The sequence below is a fragment of the Castor canadensis genome, chromosome 2 (assembly GCF_047511655.1).
Source record: "Castor canadensis chromosome 2, mCasCan1.hap1v2, whole genome shotgun sequence".
In the NCBI taxonomy this organism is placed as follows: domain Eukaryota; kingdom Metazoa; phylum Chordata; class Mammalia; order Rodentia; family Castoridae; genus Castor; species Castor canadensis.
In genome coordinates, this window is record NC_133387.1 from 130,805,532 (window position 1) to 130,828,304 (window position 22,773).

Genomic DNA, 22,773 nt, shown 5'->3' on the forward strand with positions numbered 1-22,773 from the left:
CACACCAGGAAACTGCAAGGACACTGTTAAATCTGAAGCTATAGCTGCTACCCAGGCACTTTCTGCTTCTTGTGCCAAGAGATACATAGACAAAGGAAGACATCATCATCCTGGCAGGGGTAATTAACCAGAAGGAGGACATAAAGGCTACATTCATGTTTGGCTCCCAGAAGGACATCTGGGACTTCTCTTGGGAATCCCATATTCAGTTGTAGTGGTAAGTGGATAAGGCTATGGTTTATGAAGAGTATCATGAATAAGGACTCAGCTCCTTCAAGGATGAAGGTCTGGGTCACCCACCATGTAGGCCACCTGGTATGTCACCAAGCAGGAGGGGTATCTGATGAGTGTTGGTTGTGTCCCTGAGATCGGCCATGTCAATGAAGACTATAGTTTATCTCATTGAATTTCTTCTTGTGTGCTTCCCTAGAAAGAAAGGCAGACCAGAATTCTAGAGCAGCTAATTCCTACATGGGATGAATTTGCATAAAAACAAGTAGGTGCAAGAAGTACAAAGAGTGACTGTAGTGGATACTGTGATGCACCGCCAGTTCTCCTTTGCAGTTCTGACCATTTATTCCCTCAGCTGCCTGGTGGATAAGCTGCTGAGAGGTAGCAGTTGAGTCCTTCTCCAGGACTGGCCCTTGGCTACAAGGATACTTTACCTGAAGCCACGCACTTCCCTGGAACAACAGGTATCCAATGAGTGGTCAGTGCAAGAGCTCAAAGGCTCAACGCCCTTTTCTCAGTGTGGAAAACCCTAAAGGAACCTCCAATCTCCAGAGCTCCCCAGGACCAGCAGAGGCCTTGGTTGCAAGAATTCATGGTTTTGCTTCCTGTGCCCAATCCTCTGTCTCACCCTCTCACAGGTGCTGAGGGTACCCCCTAATGAAATCCTGCACACAAGTCTCTATCCCAGAGCCTGTTTCCTTGGAGTATAACCCCAAAACATAATATATAGAAAAGTCCTTTAAAAAATTCTTACACTTTGACCCAGTAGCCTCAGATCTGAGACAGTTTGAGGAAATAATGAAATAAAATCAAGTGTGAGTTGCCTATTGTGACATTGTCATTTTTAAAATTACAAACAACCTAAATGTTCAATAAGAAAGGGAGGTAAGTAAAATAATCACATATGATTCTTTGCAGCCATTACAAAAATTCAGACTTTGGAAAAATATAGTGATACAGCAAAATTTTCACAAAATAACTTAAAGTTAACTCACCAGGATACTGAACTTTGCCATTATAAATGGCTCACAAACATATTACTTGAAGAACTGTCATATGAAAGAGAAATTTGATGACCCCAGTGGTAATATATGAGAAAAATTCAAGGAGACAGTCAAATTTTGCTTAATTGGATAAAATTCTATCTTACAGTCTGACCTATATTTAGTTAAAAAAAAGATAGTGAATTCTCCAGTACTGGGTATTTCAAGTAGAGCACAAATGACATTTGACAGGCTTGATATAAAGTAGAAATAAGTATTAATTTAAAATTTTAAGGTCCCATCTTACCCTATGTAATTCCACCCCACAGTGGGCAGGCATCTTCCCAATGTGTGGTTTTGCTTTGCTTCCCTTTGATTTCCCTCTGTTTTCATTGCTTTGGTTGGTTTTTTCTTATTAACAACTTAACTCTTAGAGAGATCTGATTTCCTTGACAACTCAGTAAGAAGGAATTTTCTTGATCATCCCCACCTCAAAAGTCTGCAACCCTCAGACCTATACCACAACATGAGAGAAAAAGAATTCAAACAAAAGAAAGTGCTTTAAGTTGATACCACTAAATGTTCCTGGTTAATGAGGAGTACCTCTGTCCTAGTACTAAGAGAAGGGTAGTACTTTGTAAAAATAAAATTTTATAGTCATCTAAACTAATTGGGGTGCTATATTATGCTTTGGATTTAAATAATACCATGTGATAGTCTCTTTCAGCAGAACCCAACCACACCAAAAACAGTTCAAAGAGTCTGACCCTTTTTTCACTGGCAAGCCCGTGATATTTTCTAGGCAAGGATAAAAGAATCTAATGCTCTCATTTTCCCAGTGTCTTACCCACCCAAGATCACACTCCTGGAATGGGTATTTCCAGTTGTAAGAAGTGAGATGTATGGCAGAGATGTATGGAAGAGACACCATTGCCAACCACAATCCTACACTAAAGTCTGTTTGGCCTGTGCTGTAGGTGGACAGATAACATTTAAGCTTTATGAAGAGGCAGCCCTGTCCCCATCTTCTTTGTACCCCAGTAAAGACTGTCATTCCCTCTCTGTCCCTGCCCTACCCTTTCCAACCTAGGATGTCCTAGCTGGCAATGGATGAGCAGTTCCTCAAAACAAACATGACTCATGATTTTGGGTTCTCAGTAAGTCATGGAGGTCTGCTGACAGCCTCTCCTTTCCTTTGTATCTAATTTTTCTCTCCAACATGATCAAAGTACAAGAATTACCAAGGTGGGGTGGGGGAGACTTAGAGAATTAAAAGGACAAAGGGACACTAAAATGATTGTATGGGTCATGAGGAAAGAAGAAAAATAATAATGAAAAAACAAAGGTTGCATTAATGGACTGTGTTCCATTGAACATAGTGTGTGCCTCTTGAACTTGGAAAGTCTCTCTCATGTAGAATCAGCGATTGAAGAAGGGCTCACTCAAAATCAGAACTCTTGTGCTTAATTCAACAAATACGTTGCTGTGTGTCAGGCACAGTCCTACCGGCTGGAGAGATATAACCCAGACACTGTGCCCTGTGGATATTACGTTCCACTGGCACATACACACATTTATCAGAAACTTGATCCCCAGCACCTGGTACACTGACCAACAGTTTAGATGCAGCAGTGCTATGGGCATGAGAAAATCCCAACTGAAACACCCTTCAAAAGGGTTGCCTGAACAACAGGAGCAAGGGGAGAGAATCTGCAGAGGTGGCCTGTCTACCTCCTCTCCTCAGCCACCCAGGAAGACCACAAGAACTGGAGCAAGCAGGCGTCAATTCTAAAGAAGCGGCAGCCCCATGGGTGCAACTACAGCCCTGGGAAAATCTGCAAACAGGCGAGGTTGGCCTGCAACCCTCCAAACCTCAGCCTCATTACCAGTCTCCCAGACACCACATGCACTCAAGCTCCGTGAAATCTGCCCCAAATCCTCCAATAAGCCTAGGCATGCCATTGGACTGGTGTCTGATCAAAAACATAAATAAGGCTTAACCTCACCAGGACAGTGCCTCAGTGTCCCCTGGCAGGTCTTCCACTGAGACAGACTGAGGTGGTAATGGAAGGAAATTGGTTTGGGGCCAGAGACACTTGGCTTCTCAGCCCAGGTCCACCACTTAACTTTTTGTCACCACAAGCAAGTTACTGAACTTCATTTAAGCTCAATGTTATTGGCCACTAAGCGTGGATAATAATACCTGCCCAATCTTATTTTGGAAAAGATTAAATACAATCTCTCCATTCTTATCCTGTCCCTCCACATCTTGTAAGGGGAACCTAGAAAGCACAGAAAAAAATAAAATAAAGTAGGCGTTGGCAGAAACTCCTCCAGGAATAAGAAGAGGAAGTACTTCCTAGAGTTTGTTGCTGTTCCTCTTGGCTGGGAGGGGTGAGAAGACTCCCAGTGCAATGTGCAAAACCTAGGTGACCTCCTGAGCAGGAGCCAGGGCTCTGGGGAAACATGCGGAAGAAGCCCTTAGGATTATCATTCCCCTAAGAAAGAACACAAAACCCAAGAGCTTGTTTTTTATTATTATTATCAGTACTGAGGTCTGAACTCAGAGACTCCAGCTTGCTAGACAAGCACTCTACCACTTGAGGCATGCCTCCAGCCCTTTTTCCTTTAATTTTTCAGGTAGGGTCTCATGCTTTTGCCCAGGGCTGGCCGTAGACCATGGTCCTCCTACCTCTGTCTCCCATCTAGCTGGGGTGTACCACCATGCCCAGCCCAGTAAAGTGCACGTTTATTTACTTGGAAAAGCTCTTGGTTCTAAATAATCTGTCCTGGAAATAATGCAGAGAAGAAAGACGGAGCTTGGCTTTATTTACAGAGGTGACACTGCAGGGATATGCAGCTTATGACTTGGTATTCTTTAGGGCTAGCCTCCACTGCCACTTCCACTACAGGGTACAGAAACGACTGTTGCCCTGACCAGCATCGCAACTGGACTCCCAACACTCCCTCAGGGATCCTGCCCTGGGTTCCAGCTCACCGTCTCTTCCCCACACGGCAGCGAGCCTCTGCTTCCCTGTCTCTGTCAGTTCACCCTGCTCTCCTCTCTACCTAGAGAACCCTCCTTTCATGTCTCCCCTTCCACCTTCCCACATATTCAAGTACCACCTCAAACGGATCCTCTGCAGTCAGGGAAAGCAAACAGAAGCCAGGACTCAGTATCCACAGGTGAGGGCACAGGGGCCTACTGAGACCAATCAGAATGGTGAACTAGACTGATCAGAGACCTGGAACTCTTTCTGGAATGTGGCTCTCAATCCAGATTCCCTTTAGAACCAACTCAAGAGCTTTCAGAAATACAGAAACATCCATAGCCCCACGCTAAACCTGCCTAATCGGAATACCTTGGTGGCGGGGGGCAGTGCTGGGCATCTGTATTTTTAGCAGATTCCACCCTGGATTCTACTGTCTAAAGTCCATGGCTCTCGCATAAGGACTTTTCTATAAAGGAACTTGGGCATTATGCTATTACTTCATACTACAAATAGTTCTGATGAAAAATAGCACAAAAGCAGTAGTTGGACAACCCGGGCATTTACAAGTCAAAAGGGCCAGGTTAATGAGTAGCTTGAAATGTTCAAAGATCTGGGAAAGGAACCAGTAAAAGGCTTCAATGTATCTCAAAATTTATTGGCAAGCCAGGGTCAGGGGAGTGGAATTGAAAATGCCCACACATTTGTCCTAAAACTGTACCTGTAATGGGCAAAGCAAGGGTAGTTAGGATAAAAATATGACTTGGAAAAGCATTGAGAATAAGGGAATCTCTCAAGCAATGAGCAAAGAGGCTTTCTTAAGGATAAGGAATGCAAAACAACCTGATTCCTTGCTTTAGACAGGATAACCATATGAGAAGAAAACAGAAGAACACTAGATGTTTCATTTTTGGACTTGGGTACAGCATTCTGTATATCAGCTCATGAAATTTTAATTACTAATGTGGTTCAAACTGGCAAAGTATACAAGTCACATGGGTCAAACACTAACTAATAATTATGAAGAAAAGGTGAGGCTTTGTGGCCAACCTCCAGAAAGATGAGGTGCTTAACAGTTTGCCCTAGGGTCAGGACTGGTTTGCTCTAGATTTAATTTTATACTCTAATTAGTGTGGGAGAGAGAACAAAAGACCCCTGATAAAAACTCAAAGGAAAATTTGCAAAGGTGAATGCTTGCACACCCCAGGGAGAACAACCAAATAAGATGGATGAGCCCACAAGCGTTAACCTATGGGCAAAAACACCAGAAAGCCAAAACTATTGATTAAAAGGCAAACTAGCTCACTGGAGGAAAATCCACTGGAACCCTTTATGATACAGAAGCAAAAGGGCCAGATCACAAAAATGTCTAAACTCACACAGGGATGGTGGCACACAGCTGCAATCCCAGATACTCAGGAAGCAAAGATTGGGAAGACCATGGCTCAGAGCCAGCCTGAGCAAAAAGTTTACTACACTCCATGTCAACCAGTAAAGGCTGGGTGTGAAGACACATGCCTGTCACTCCAGCTATATGCAAAGTATAAATAACAGGACTAAGCTCCAGGCCAACCTGAGTTTGACTATGAAGCCCTAATTCAAAAAATAACAAGAGCAAAAAGGGGTGGAGGAATCGCTCAAGTAGTAGAGCACTTGCCCAGCAAGCAGTAGGCCCTGTGTTCAAACCCCACTGTCACCCCAAAAGAAAGTCTAAACTCTTGAGGAGGATAAGGCTACACAGGAGCCAGTGAGACCCCACCTAGCTACCAGGTCAGTATCAACAGGAGCAAAGGCAAAGTATCACCTGTGAATTGGTTAACAGCTGTGGGAATTTTCCTTGTAACCTAAGCAAAATTTGTCTTCTACCAAATAATCCACCTGATTAAGTAATCCAACCCCTGCCATACTTGGATCAGCATGTACAAATGGCCAAAACCAGGGACGCATTCACACGTCCACAGTGGCCTGCTCTATGAAGAAAAACAGGAGGCTGGGTTGGTGGGATAAGGCAAGAAAGGAATTTTCATCACTGGTATCTGCCGTAAGCAACAAGTGCCCGGTGCCTGCTCTGGGCCTGGCTCTGTACTGGACACCTGATCCGTTGTGTTCCACTGCACTGCAATGGCAGAGTTGTGACTTGGGGGGAGGGGAGGGTGTATAATTGGGTGAGAATGCACTGAAACTGCGTGTCTGCCAGAAATGGGTGTCTTTGGGCAAATTAAAAAGGAGGGGAGGAGATAGTGGGATGAGGAAGAAGGAGAAATTACCATGCAATTGGAGTCCAAAAGTTCCAATCTGAACATTTCCAGTAATGACAGCTTCTTCTGGCTGATTCTAGATAAGGCTTTTATGGTTTGGGCTCCTGGGCAAGCTGAGAAGCTGCTGGGATGTAGAAAAATTAAATCTAAGTGCGGAAGGTCTGAACCTAAGCAGAAATAAAATGAACAGGTCCAAACGAGCCTGGTGGTCTACCATCCATCAAATGCCCAGCTTGTGACAAGCTGCTGAAACTGCTGTCACAAGACAAGGAGAGAGTGACCCCAAGGCTGGTTCTGCCATAAAGGAGCCAGGACTGGGTGAGCTTCCTGCATACTCAGTATGGGTGAATTGCCATGACAGGGTTTTCTACCCCACAGCCGCCAACATGTTAAATGGAAAAGAAAGGGGCCTTACCCGATGAGATATATACTATTTCCCAGCAGCTTTTGCATGCCATCCTTGGATCTCTTGAGACTTCCCAGTATCTAGAACCTACGGGGCTCTCAAAACATCTGCAGAATAAAATATTGAAAGAGTGTATGTGGAGGGGGTGACTGGGTCACTGGACCTCCCCCACACACCCAGAAATCCCATGAGACACAATGAGAACCAGGCTTGGCACCAGCCTCCAAAAGAGTGTGAAAGAATTTCCCCAGGCTCTTAAAATTTCAGACCTGAGGCTCCACCTCCCCAAGCTCTGAGATTCTCAGCAGGGCCCAGGAATTTGCTTTTTAAGTAAGTTCCTTGGGTGATTTTGATCCGGTGGTCTGTGGTTCACTCATTAAGGAATAACTGTTTTAGGGCCCACTTAATGACAGCTTACCTTGAATTCCAAAGATGGGCAAAGTGCTGTCTCATCCCACCCCAGGGGGAGCCTAGTCCCTCAAAATTGAATGGATGCCGGCTGCCTCCTACATAAACCCAGTCATCGGTCAACCTGAAAGGAGCTTATGCTGGGGACCAGGTGCAAGTAGGATTATATGAACCATGGTCGCTGCCCCACTAAAATTTCCATCACGTGAAGGAAGACCTGCTGCATAAAAGCATGTGTTCTTTGGAGATAAAATTCCTGGAAAATAGAGGTTTTCATTGCTTAGTTTTAGAAAGAGAACAGGGAGCATCCCTCTGTTATTGTAAGTGAAATAAATTCTACTTTAGTATACTGTAAAACATCTTAAAATTTTGATTTTGTTATTATTGGCTTGATTTTAATAGCGATTTTTTTAGATGAACAAAATGAAAAGGGATGTCCTCTGGGCACTCCTCAGAGTTGAGGGAGGTTCCATCTGAAAGCCAGCAGGTCTTGGGAGGGGCGAATCCTTTGAGGCTCAAGTTTGAGATACACAAAATTCAGTTCAGGAAACAGCCCCTCCCTGGGCCAGAAGTAGGAGGTCCAGCCAGGTGCATGAGAGGGAGAGAAACCAAATTCAGGATTAAGAAGGAACTGATAAATTCAGCTCCTAACTTTAATCCACTGAAGTGAAATGCAGTCTCCATATCCAGGAGAAGGAAACAGAAGGTCAGGGCCACAGACCACACCCGGGATGGAATGCAGTCCTTCAGCCTTGGGCAGCCCTCTGCAGAACCTGATGCCCTTCCTACCTTCTTCCAAACAGAGACCCTTCTCATCTGTTCTGCTAGTGTTTGCTGAGTGCCTACCCCATGCTCTGGGAAGTGGGGAGATGGTCCCATCTGTCTAACAGAATATCCACCTGAAATAAGAAGGTACCCAAAAAGTCCCCTGTTGAATTTTAAAGAATAAATAACCAGAAATTCAAATTATAAAACCTAAAAGCACAAACTACTTACAAATGGGTTGTACCCCAAAAGTTTCTTTCTAAATTTATTGTTTAGAGGTTACAACTGTTTTAAATGACTATCAACTGTTCAGTCCAAACCTTATGAATTCATAGTGGAGTTAAAATGGAGGAACCCAGGAAAAATAACATTGCTTGCATTATTATAATGAACTTTAAAATAAGTTAAAGAAATAATTAAAAGCATTATCTTTGTCAGGAAATAATGTTTAATTAGAATTTGATGAAGGGAAAGGTGCGGGGTACACACCTGCAACCCCAGCTATCCCAGAGGTAGAGCTAGGAGAATCATAGCAAAAAAAGACAAAAGGACTGGGGTGTGGCTCAAGTAACAGAACATCATGAGGTCCTGAGTTCAATACCCAATACTGACCAAAAAAAATGTAATGAACAGGAAGAGATGTTCGTAGGAATTGTAAGGAAATCTGGATTTACAAGGACTTTAGACTCTTAACTTACATTTTTTTTTTAATTCTCTTTATAAAAGGTAGTACATGTTTGTTGTGGAAATTTTGAAAAATACATTAAAAATTAAAAATATAGATCACACATGGCCAAAAGGATATAACAATTAACATTCTAGTGAATTTCTCTCCAGCCTTTTATTCCAAACATATATACATATAGTTTTAATTGGAAAAGACAATTTTGAAATTTACTTTTTCACTTTTTTGCTATAAAAATGCCTGTTTTATTGCCATTTCATCAACACTGTATATTAGTTTTCTTCTTATCCTTGCCAAATTGATCAACCAAAAATTATATATCACCTTAATTTTCATTTATTTGACTATGAAAGTTATCTTTGCTTCCCTCCTAATGACCGCATGTATTATATATACAAATACACACGTATATACAACACATTTTACATTACATAATATATATTGTCTTTTGCTGCTTTCTGCTGGAGTACTTAAAGTTTTCTTGACTTGACAAGACTATAAACATACACTAATATCTCCTTAGTCAGATATATACATTACAAATATTTTCTTGGTTTATCATTTAATTTTGATTTGGTTCATGGCGTTATCTGACACACTGAGTTCTTAGGTTTGTATATAGTGAAATCTAGCTATGTTTTCTATATAATTTTAAGTATAGAAATTACTTCCTCACATCTAATTCCCTGTTGCTTTAAGGTGGTCTATGATTTAATTTTTATATGTTGAATAGAAAGTTCACTTGCATGATTAAAAGGCCAATCTGTATATGCAGATTAACACAGACAGGGCTTTCCTCTACCTCTACCTTCCTCACCACATTGACCCATATCCCCTCAGGTAGCGTCTTTATTAATATCTCATTCATTCTTCCATGGCTTCGTTGTTTGTCTTTTTGATTAGCATATATTAATTGTACAAGCTAATGGGTTTCGTTATGACATTCTCATACACATATTTTGATCAAATTCACCTCCCATGACCCTCACTTATCCCCCACTCCCCTTCCTTTTCCCAAACAGTCCCCTTTCTACTTTCATGCCAGTGCTTCTTTTTGAAAACTTAAAACTTATTTGTTCTTTCTAGAATTGGTACAGAGTATTGCATTCTGAAGTAGATTTTCTCATTAAATTTTCTAATTGTTTACAGTCAATATCAAAGAAAACCATTGTTTCTGGACATTTATCTTAAATATGTTCATCTTATCAAATTTTTAATAATTTCTCAGCTGACTCTCTTGGGTTCTTAGGTAATCATATCATCTTCATGATTTATGATGATAATTCTGTCCTCTGCTTCCATATGGAACATTGCTATTCCAGTTCTTATTTTAATACAGCTAAATAAACCACCACTCTTTGTGATACATTATAACTAGCACTACTTATGTATTTTAATTGTAATTTTTCTGAGTGCCTCTGGTATTCATCATGTCAATTGGTACCCATAAACTGGTCATTGCTACCTCTAGAGTTGTGCTATTATCATTTATGTTAGTCAGAATGGGCTAAATCAACTTGCTTTTAGTAAACAACCCTAAGATTTCAAAAGTTCAGAATAGTGAAAGTTTATTTCCCACTTAAACTACAAGTTTATCATGGTCATGGAAGGAGGCTCTTAAAGCCTTTTGTCTGGAAGTGACACACACTATTCTCAACCATGTCTTACTGGCAAATCAAGTCTCATAGCTATGCTTAGTGCCAAAAAACAAAGAGACAATTTAAAAAGATCCCTATTTCAATCTAAAGCACACACCTTATACCAAGTCCCACAGACACACATGGCTGGGACTCCACAGTTGGTGAAAGCCTTTTAATACACCTCAGGTTTCTGGAGAGGACAGAAGAGAGTTAACCAGATTAACTACATGATCATTTCAGCAGGCTTTCTAACCAAGCAATGCTCCCTTTCCATAAAGAGTCAATGGAAAGACTGATTTTTTTAATTTATAAACCGATACATTTTCTCTTTCCCTAAATTAAGTTTTACTATGATTTACTTGTTTATTTTTAGATTTAGATTCATCATTGTATATAGCATAACTAGTACTTTAATTACAAATTCAAATAATCCTTAAGTCTCGTTCAATCATATCTTACACATTTCAGAAAACTTGGGTAATCCATATTTTAGGAAAGGCATTGCCTTTGACAGTGAGTAACAGAGATGGTTACATATTCAATACACACCAAGCAATTATTAAATAACTCAGCCTGAAAATGAATAAATCATTTTCAGTTATAAGTCAGTCATCGTTCAATATTTCTGCATTTGGGTTTAATTGTATTTCCTATATGTTAATTACAAGTGTAAACTAAACGGAGTTAAGGGATACCTAGATTGTTGGGAGAACATCATTTCTAGGGACGTCTGGGAAGGCGTTTTTGGAAGAGGTAGGCAACAGGAGACTGAGTAAAGAAGATCCCCCTCACCAATGTGGGCACACATCATCTAAACCCATTAAGGACCTGGGAGGAGCAAAGAGGGAGATGAAAGGCAAAGTTGCTGTCCCTTCAGGACTGGGACGTCCATCCCATTCTGCCTTTAAATATTATAACTCCAGGCTCCGGGGGGGCTTACCCCAGCAGTGCTCCCCTTGGACTGACAGTTACACCATCAGCTCCCCTGTTGGTCAGGCTTTTGGTCTCAGGCTGAATCCCACCACTGGCTTCCTTGGTTCTCTGGCTTACAGATGGCAAATGGTGGAACTTCTTGACCTCCACAATTATGGAGCCAATTCCCATAACAACTCCCATTATGTACATCCACATAGCTAATTACTTCTGTTTCTCTGGAAAACCCTAACACATTATATAAGGCAACTGTTTGCTATATCAGGAAGCAAATGAAGTCATTCAACCCTCACCATCCCAACAAAGCAAACTCTGCCATGACAATGGCCTCTATCTGCTCCTATGGTTGACATGCTGGAGACATGAAATCACAGGGCGTGAATTCTACTGCACTTGTTTATAATGTGCAGTCAACTCACTCTTGTGCCCCTGTATCTCCACTTTCTATCCTTCTGTAATGAGAACTCAGGAAATTACTTTCGATGTGCAGATTAGCTTTGGACTGTTCATATAAATATACCCCAATTATGTCATCAGAATTTCAGTGGTAGGCTGTCGCTGTGACTCCTGCAGCCTGTAGATGAGTAATACAGCATCCTAGCCAGAGGCTCAGGCTGAATATTTTTCCCAAATGCATTGGCTAAAGAAGCTGTTTCATTGTGTTTCATGTCATAAGCACTGAGGAAGAACTAAATGTATTCACAATTGGTTTGATCATGCATCCTCAGTCTACAAGCCAGCTATCTACCCCTGTTAATGAGCAGTGACTGAAAAAGATGTCCCCTTTGGCAAGGAGGACTTTCAGTTCAGTAGTTGAAGAACAATCTGATTACCAGACCTTCAAAATTCGGGCAGTTTAATAAGAGTGTGGTTTGTTTGTACTTGTGTGGCCCTGGAAGTTGTGAAGATAACACTGTTATACTTCCTGATAGAGCAGGCTTTTTCATAAGTAGGGACTGCCTTGTGGATTCACGCCTATCATGAGACTTCTGGGACGGACTCAGAATTTCTATAGCCTCGGAATCCTAAGTTTGTAATGACGATGCATTTAGAAGGTGCCCTAAAGTCAGAGTTCTGCAATTGACCTTGGTCTTCATACTCAGCTACTTTAATCCTCAAACCAGGTTCAGTCTGCGCAAAGATCATTGTCTGGGTTAGTTTCTAATCCCCAATGAAAATTAGCCCATTTTAGGAAAAAGAATTCCATATTATAATTGTGATGCTTTATACATATTTATCATTTTTCATCTAAAAATTCAATTAATAGAAATTATCTCAGGAATCCCCAAACCATGTCACTGAAATATGAGCTGGTAAATACACAAATATGGTATCCGATATCTAGCTAGAAACATGACATACCCTCTTCGTTAGATGGGGAATTACTAATATTTTAGCTAATCCACATTATCTGTATGAGTTTGCTAGGTTATCATAACAAAATACCACAGACTGGGTAACTTCAACAACAACATGTATTTTCTCACAGTTCTGGAGGCTGGAAGTCCTAAGGTCAAGGTGTCAGCAGGTTTGGTTTCTTCTGAGCTCTGTCTCGCTGGTTTGCAGGTGGCTGCCTCCTTACTGTCCACGTACCATCTTTCCTCTGTACACACACCCCTAGTGTCTATTAGTGTGTCCAAATTTCCTCTTCTCATGAGGACTGGATGAGAGCCCACTCTAATCACCTCTTTGAAGACCCTGGCTCCAAATGAAGTCACATTCTGAGGTACTAGGGGTGTGGCTTCAACATAGGAATTTTGGGGGACTTGGTTCAGCCCATAACAATCGTAGATACTGACTTCATCAAAATGGTAGCCCACATCTAATGTTCATTTTGTAATTAATCGTTCACTAATTTCCACAATAAAACTCTTTTCTGATGTTTACATTGCTAATTACAAAGTGTCACCCACTTCTTTATATCACTGCTTCACAATGAGTCAACTAGAAGGACATCTGCTTGACAGAGCCAGGTCATGAGTGAGGCTGGTGAAGCATAAAACCCTGGGGCTTTTACACTGGGGAGAAGGGCTGATTAGAGCTTCGCTGGGCTCTGTGTGGAAGTACCTCTATTCCTTTACAATTGCTCGGCGTAGACAGTATGACAGCATGTGTGTGCCAGCTTCAGCTCCAAGGGCATCCAATTACTCCAACACAAAGTGTAAGCTTGAGGATTGCTTATGAAGCAACACTCAGGCGATTTCAAGTGTCCTGACAATTCCTGGACTGACAGTGTCCTCACTGGGGCACCCTTGGATGGAGTTTGGCCTTATTTCATTATTTTAAGTGCTCTTTGTCTTCCTGGGATTCCATGAGTAACCTCAGAGATAATTCTTTAGTAAATCCTTTTCTGTTTAAACTAGCCATAAGCTATTTCTGTATAGCCAAGTCATCTGATCTGGTGCCCGTCCCTTGGATTTTCAGAAAGCGTGTGTGAGGTGTATAATAGTCTAGTGGTCTCCTCTCCCACACAGCCAGTGAATTGAAGATAGACCAGTTGACCTGCCTACATTTCAGCCATATTCATACCTAAAGCAGAGAGGATTAGAGGATCAGATCAGGTTAAAACTAAAGGGATTGTCACAATCATCTAAGGAAGATGAAGAAACAGAATCTTAGAGAGTAAAAATTGCTCAAATTCATACTGCCTTCATTCCTACCCCCTATCCCACAAGGACCTTTGAAAATAGTCCCTTCAGTTTATTCCATAATGGCAATCCTCAGCCTAGGATCATTGTCATTTAGGCTAAACTCGAGCCCCGTCAATGTCAGCCCGGCAAATGAGTGCCACAGACACTGGAGCATAAAAGAACGACTTCCCTTTTCTGTTTAGAGCCATAACCCAAAGTGCTAGAGTAGGGTATCAGAGGAGAGCAGCTCAGTGAGTCCTTGTTGAAGGAGGCACTCTAGAGCCAGGTTGTGTGGCCCTTTCACCTTGGCATGCCTCAGCAGTGAGTCACTACAGGTCATGTCTTGCTCTGTTCCTCCTCTGTTTCAAATAACAGCTCAACTTGGTTTTACATCAGCATCGTCTTAGAAAGTAGCCAAGGAAACCTCCCTGGTGGGTGGTGGATGAAGGAACAACCTCAACCTGACTGCGTGTCTCCTCCAGGCAGGCCAGGCTTGCCAGGTGGACAACTGCTGCTTTTCTGTGGATGTCACCTGGAGTAACTCAATCCAGTGTGCCGTTCAGCCATATTTGTGGTGGGACATTGTTTTTTTCCTTTGATTTTTTTTGTATGTTTAAAACTTAAACCATTCAAAGAAAATGCATATAGCTCTTGGACCTCAACACAGCATGTTTTCTGAGTTAAATGTATTTTCATAGAAAACTATTTCTTAAAATCCCTGTAAGCTTAAAAACAGACTAAGAACTGTTTCCTATAAGCCCCTCCCTTTGGAATTTCAAGTGTTTTGTGAGCGGTTTGATTTGGGGTAGGGGAATTAGCATAATCAAGGAGCTCAAAAAAGAAAAGAATTTAACTATTTCCTATACTAACCCATGCTTCAAGGCTTACTTGTAGACAGTAAGCCTGTTCCTGGGTTATTTGTCACTCATGCACTCATCCATTCATTCATCCACTTTTTCATTCACAGAGGTGACTGCATACCTATCAGGCTCATGAGGTCACTATACTAAGAGAAACATCCAGAAAGAAGCCTGGAGCATTTAAGAGAAAAAGGATGTTGGTACACATACGCATGGAAGGTACCATTATTTAAGCTTCTCAGAACCTTGGACTAATTAAAGCTCAGAAAAAGTGGCATCTGTGTGACAATTAAACCTTCCAGCAAATTTCACCAATTTGCTGAACCCTCAATTCATCACGCCTATCCAAAGAGAAAGTTAATTACTGGCTTTGGTTAATTGCTTTCCTGGCTCTGAAGTATTATCTTAACACAGAAGGCAAGAGGAGGCAAGAAGGGGTTGAAAGAATGATCCTTCCAATGTACACTTGAGACAATCAAAAACACAGATGTCCCTCTCTGGGGCCCTTATTACTGGTCAGATCTGCTTATCCAGAGGCCAAGAGGGCTTAGTGGGAACAAGAATGATGGTTGTAAGTGTGAACGCACTAATTGGTCTTTTTTCTGTATCCAAAGGTCCAAGCCTTTCTGAATGGAGTCTTTTAAGACTAAGCTTTGGCACCACCTCTTCCAGAAAACCTTTTGTGGCCTTCTCTGCCCCCAGCCCTGCACACACAGGCAGTCCAGCCAGCCCCCTGCTCAGTGCTCCCACACCCACGCTGACCCTCTCAGCTCACCCACTGTTGCCAGCACCTCTCCTGGGCCTGGCAGACACTTGGCACACAGAAGGTACTTAAAAGAGATTTCAGAATAACCATAATGCAAAGGTTACGAAAATTTCAGAACATGAATGTAAGGAAAAGCATTAAAGAAAAATATTCGTGTACATCTAAGCAATGAGAATACATAACAACAAGTTTACATATATAAACAGGGGAAAAGTCGGTTATAATAGAACAGATACAGGGGTCTATCCCACAGGGCAGATGTAATCCATCACATCTTCCAAATTGCTGAAAAGAGATAATTGGACTGAAGATAACGCTCAACTGTAACCGCTAACGGCGTGGGGTCCATTTATTTTTAACAGTGGAGAACATCTCAGAACAGGCTGTTGGCACCCACACTGGAGGTGCCCATACTGAAATCCTAGACTAATTAAAACTTTGGTTGTTGGAGTTAAATGTTGCAGGAGGATTGTACTTAGAAAATGCATGAGGTTACAGTCAAATAAAACTTGGACAAGTTAGTCTGAGATATTAACTGGCATATCTAATTATTATTCTGTTACATAGCAATTAGGTGTTGGTGGCAAGAAATTCATGTAGATTATTATAATAATTAGCACAGGTAAATTACACTTTCCTTTTCCCCTCTGGCTTAACACATTCTCCAATACGTGTAGAAATGTCTAGCTGGTTTCCGTAGTATGGTGGTTATCATGTTTGCCTCACACATGGTGTTCCCAACATCACAATTATTTTTGAGACAGGATCTCATTATGTAGCCCAGGCTGGCCTTGAACTCACCACCCTCCTGCTTCAATCTACTAAGTACTGTGATTACAGGTATGCACCACCATGCCTAGTGTTGTGTATTTTTTAAAATACCTTCCACATATACATGTAAGCACCCATAATTGTACACCCCTACCTCTGTTATGGTTCCAGAAGATTCCTGCAGCTCTCTCCCTCCTCAGTTTCTCTCTTTTTCCCATTCTCCAGGGAAGAATTCAAGGTGAGTGGGCCTGAAATATATACAATTTTTAGGGAGTCTTATTTTAGACAAACAAGGTAAAATTATGAATTCAAAATTAGGTAAAATGAATGTTTACTTAAAAGAGAAAAGTTTCAAAAATGAAAAAAACACAGCAATCAACACCACAATATATGGGGAAAATAAAATATTGGTGTTCTACACATCTATAAACTTTTCCATGGACTACCTACCACTGACTACAGACATTTCAAACTTCCTTCTCCATTGTTCACACGTCACCAGGGTCAGCAGTTACAGGCTGATGTCACCTATATGGTACCACCCCAAACCCTATACATTCAGGTTAGGATACCAGGTGAGCAACAGAAAAACTCAGGAAAGGGTGACTAGTAACTATTCACTGCCTGTAGAAGTGATTGCAAGCCACAGAGATACATCTTCCTACCATGTCCCCTAAGTCAGGCCCAAAATATGCCTGCCATTGCTCTAACTCCAAAATAGGAGGAGCAAGACTCAAGTTAAAATGGAAGTCATTGAACTTTACCAATTGTGGCTAACATCTTGCTTTTGCAAGCAAATGAACACCTCCCTAAGGCCCCTCCAGAGCCTTGGAAGGAACCCAGCATGTAAAGGGTCCTAAAGTTTCATTGGCTTGCTGGTGTGTCCATCTCTGTTCTCCTAGACATCTTCCCACTCAATCCAACACCCAGACTACTGCATGCAACAAGACCATGAGGCTTGAGGCACCAGGCACTATACCTTAGGGAGGGATGAACATACTGGCAAGGCAAACAGGAACAGCAGAGTCATGCAGATGCCCTCTGTTTCAGAGTCTTGGGACAAAGGGAGATGGAGCAAGTGGCTAGAATTCTGAGGCTAGTCAGGACTTTGAACTACAGCAAGTGGACCCCATATTAGTGAATAAATTGAATTAAGTTCTGTACATGTATTCATTCCATCCTCACTACCATCCTAAGGAAAAGAAGAGAGGGATAGAGAAAGGTGCTAGAAGGGGGAGAGAGGAGGAAAAAACGTGAACAGGAAGAAGGAGAAGTGGGGGGAGCAGAGGAGGAGAAGAAGGAGAAGGGTGAGGAGAGAAAGAGATTAAATGAAAAGAAAAGAGAAGAGGAAAAAGAAGAATGCAGAAGAAAGGTGGAGTGGGACAGCCAGAAGCAGAGGTATGAAAAAAAGTTTCCTCTGTATACTCCTCTTCCCTGGGAAGCATCCGTGTTTATCATCAGTGTCACAATAAAATTAAATGCTTTTTTCAGACTATACACTCATCTTCTTAAATTAGAAAGAGTGACAATTCTTTTGGCTCAGTTCTTCAACATCCAAGTTGTCATGATCTCACTATGAAAAAAGGAAAAAGGGAAAAAACCGCCTCCCAAGAGATTGATATCACTGTAAACAGATGCCCGGTAACCCAGCCATTTGGTTACCATCCATGTTTCCAGTGGCATGAGAGCCTTCCGTCCAGACTTCGAATGGAGGCCAATCTGCATGTCATAATCAATCTTCAGCATTTTTCACACAGTCTCAACACTTCCCAGCAACAGTTGGGTTCTTCTTTACATTTGCTGTCTTAATCTTTTAACTGATACTCGTAATTTTCTTCCAAGAAAAAAAAATAACACAAAAGTTGGCAATATCACTTATTCTGGACTGCACATGTGAAGACTGTTCAGAAAATGTGAAAAATTATAATCCACAAATGGGCAGTTTGAAGTAGCATGTCAAACCTTAGAAAAGTTCAATTCTTTTAGGGGGGGTCTGTTTAAGCAGCACTAAAAACAAACTCTATCATGGAAGTTCTGGAAAGTCCATTGTTTTGTAGACTTCCTATCATCATGGACCTCTGCAGGTCATCCAATGAATCTCTAAGTCACTGAGTGAGATCACACTGTCCAGAATTCCAGATTAACCACCTAATCCATAGTATTGGTGAAGACATCTGAGAACATTTCACAACCCGTCTCTGTGACATTCCAATGGGCTTCAGTCCTCACTTTTGGGAGTCCTTCATTTTTCCCAAAGATACTGCCATTACTCCACATCCTTTGTGAAAATAATGAGATAAAAACCTTTACAAATTTCAATAATAAAAAAGGGACAGAATTAAGGCACATTCTTCTCTTCTTCAAAGTAACTTGTCCATACTTTTTGTTTTTAGTCCTTCAACCATGTGTGTAGCCCCTGTACATAAAATATATATATAAAGGAACTTTTAGATATATATATATATATATATAAAAGGAACTCTCTGGGATGCTCAGCTATGGGCAGAATATGTAATATCTCACTCTACAAAAAACTGGTTAGTGCTGGACTAAGTGAAGTATTATTTCATGGTGCCTAGAAACTTGGGAGTTCAGATCACCTCCCCATAGCGTCTGCTTGAGAATTAAAAGTGATGTTTCATTGGGCTCTAGGCTGTTGAAGTGACAACTGACTTCTAACACAATTGGCAATCCCAGTGTCAAGTCAAAACACAGCAGCACACCCAGGAGTAAGTGTTTCAACAAACTCAAAAGAGAGTCAAGAAGCCTGGAGAGTTGAGTCTGAGAGGAGAAGGGACAGGCCAGCACAGGCCTGTGGGTAACACGTGGTGAGCAGTCTCTGCCACTGTCTCTCCTTCTGTCCTCCTCACTTCACTTCCTAACCCACTCCCTCTCCCTTCCTCTCTATCTTGGGCACACCTGGCTTTTAACTGGCAAACTGGTCAATATTTCTGCTGATTCTAATATGGAAGCATTCTTGGAAACCTGTGAAATCAATCTTAAGAAACAGAATGATATAAAGGGAAGGACGCTAAGCTGGAAGTCAGAACACCTGGGTTGGTTTTTTCTCTTTACACCATAACAGGCTCTACGAACTTTTTTATATCACTGTTTGAACTGATTTCTTCATTGGTTACCTGAATGGTTGAACTAGTGATTCATTCTGGCTTTTAAAAAAATTCATCATTTCATTTTGGAGGAATTTCAAGCAGTGGTGGAGAGAGAAGAAACTGAGAGGCAGGAGGCCTACTTTGGATGCGTCACAGTAAATCACACGATGACTTCCCAGCCTCTCCCCTTATATTAAACAAGCCTTTGCCTCTGTGGCATGATGAGATGGAAAACACCAGAAAAGGCGTTTCACACTGAAACCCAAACCAGTCCATACTGACCAGTGCCTCAGAAGATGGAACCCTTACCAAGATGAACACAGATAAAAGTTGGGGAGAGAGGAGACTGATAAAGAGGGAGAGAGAGGCTGCTGAACATAGGGCTTTCTACCACCAACGCTGAATAGCTCTGTGTTTATCATCTGGAAAGGTGGGGGGTCTTTTACTGAAAATGGCACTGGCCGGGGGCCGGGGATGGGGAGTATCACAATTACATGTGAAAAGCCTGTTCTCACACCCTTAATTTCCTGTCGTCATCTTTAAGTTAGGCTGAGATTTCACCATCTCCTCTTTCCATCTTCTTTCCCCCCACCCTTGATTTCCTAGCAGATGGATTTCTCAGCGACTTCCCTTAGTATCCACTCATCCTGGATGTTCCTTCTGTGTGGACCCGAAGAGCTCCAAAAGGCAGACACAAAGGCACAGTAGAGTCAGAAGTAATGCTCACTTTCACCACTCAGTGGTGAGTAGAGATTGGAACTAGAATGGCCTACCAGCAAAGAGGCAGGACGAAAGCTCTCTAACACCAATGGGAAATAGTGCAACTTTTCTGGAAAGCATTTAATAATTAGGGGAGGAGGCCATAAAATGTTTAACCTGGGCCCTATCCCTATTTCTTTTATGCTAAAGAATAAGAGGTTCAAACCATGTATGAGTGGGAAGGTAATCCAGATAGAAGAGAAGGCGCTATCACCAGTTAGACATCTGTGGTTCTGAGGATCAGAAAATGACAGCAAAGAGGCTTAAATGACAAGCACACACCCAAAGACATCTAGAGGTAGGATGGCCTGTAAGGATGACAGAATTAGTAGCTTAAGAATATGATCTGACCTCTGTGTTCTTCCTTCTCCTACATTGGCTTCATGCTAAGTTTGGCTCCCCTGGTGGCCAGCAGTAACAAACAGCACACAACCACATTCTCTCTGGAATCCAAAAGAGATGGAAAAAGACTGATTTCACACAGTTCTTTCTTAAAAGCAAGAAAGAACTTTTCCCAGAACCTCTCATTGGCCAGATTGGGTGACATGCTACTTCCCAAGCCAGTCACTGGCTGGGAGGCACGGAAAGGGACGGGGCAGTTCCTCTAAGTCAATATGGCTACCCCTTCACACTGAAATCAAGTCCCCCAGAGTACTGTTTCCATTCTATGGGGAGGGATGCTGCATTTGGGAGTCAATGGCTATGTCTACACAGAGAGCTAAGGGACAACTGTGACAATGTCAGGGAAGGGTAGGTATTCCAACCTCTCTGTTTTGAAAATTGACTTGACCATAAAGAGATTTAGAGGGCTGGTGGAGTGGCTCAAGTGGTACATCACCTACCTAGCAAGCATAAGACCCTGAGTTCAAACTGAAAAAGAGAGAGAGAGAGATTTGGAAATTCAAACATAAGAGTTCTGCCCATGCCTAAGCCTTTGGGTATTTAAAATCTGGTTCTTAGCCTTTTTAAAAAAGGTAACTTTTTAAAAAGTTAGCTTTTTTAAAAAGGTAACTTTTAAAAACTAAATAATAAAGAGTATTGGTGATGAGTTACATGGTGAAGATAATTCATGCTTTGAAGTTTCTCAGAAAGAAGAAACAAGAGAACCCCTCATGGAGGAAGGGAGTGTGGATTCACATTTGATGGGTGAATAAGAAAAATCGGCTCTTGTCTTCTGGGTCTGACCATCGAGGCAGCTGAACAAAAACAACTTTAAACCATAATCTATATTCACAGGCAATGAGTTGATGACGTCTTCATTTTGAAGATGCTGTACACTCCAGAATATAACAATGCTCCATTGCTATGTGCGCTGAGGAAATCTACCGTTGTGCGTGTCCAATATTTTAATTCCTCACTCAAAATCACAGCCCACCTTGCTGTTCTTTGCTAGATGAACAAAATTTTTTTCCTGGTTATTTTGCTCTCCTGAATCCCATGCAATTTTTAAAGCCAGTGATAAAGCCCTTCCCTCCTGTTACTGGCGGTGCATTTAGGCCAATCTCACCGCCACCCAGAACTCGAAAAAGCGAAACCCTACCATGAAAAGCCACTTTAAGTAAGAAAGTAATCCTCGAGGGTGATAAATTGGCAAAGAAAGAACTAGAAGGTCCATCCCTCAAGACCACGTCCTTATGCTGGCCTGAAATCCTAGTGCTTCTAGGCTGAGGAGACCCCACACACCAAAGGACCATATCCCAGGTGACAGAGGTGACATCCTGCTGCTCTCAGACATCCCAGCAGTGTGTGAGGTTTCTGGGGACTGACTGGTTATAGTGCAGTAACCTGGAGGGATGTGGGTAAGTTCTTCACAGCTGCCCACACATCCCCTCTGCAACCTTGTTTTCACTGGGACAACGGGAGGCTATGACATCTCTCTCGAGGAAGAGCTCTGTGTTTGCAATAAACAGCTCTTTTAAGGCTGCCAGCTTTCTCTGAAAAGAAAGTGCTTCCCTGCTGCCATATAGGTCACCTTCCTATTTGAGGAGCACAGGGAAGGTTACAGTGCCTTTCCTTGTTTTGTTGAAAGAAGCCAAGCCCCAAGACAACTCAAGAGGTGCCCCTACACCCCTCAGTCAGGGCAACCCGTAGCCTCAAGGGTACAAGTACACATTCCTGTTCTATCAGCACTGTCCAGCCTAGGGAAGCCAATCTTCTTACAGAAGGAAACAGCATCTCGCTTTTGTGGGTTTCTCATGAACCTCAAGCCCCATCTGATCTGTACAAAATCATCAAGAGGCCCAGAGGAGGACAGGGCCACCTCTGGATTCTCCTCCAGGAACTGCTCCTAAGCACCCAGTAGGAGGAAGACTTACTGACAAGTAGAAAGAAAAAATAAACCACCTTTCACAGAACAGACAGGATCAGGGAAAGGAAGAGAAGCGGGAAACACACATGCTGCTGACTCTGAGCTCTTCAGGTCTGTGGATGAATCAGCACCTATGACTTCCAGGACATAGAATTCAGGACATAGACTCCAGGAATCTATCTGACAACTCTGGGTCCAGAAGAGACTTTCACTCCTGCCTCGGGACATCTGAAATGTAACAAACAAACATGTGTCTTAGGAACACATGTG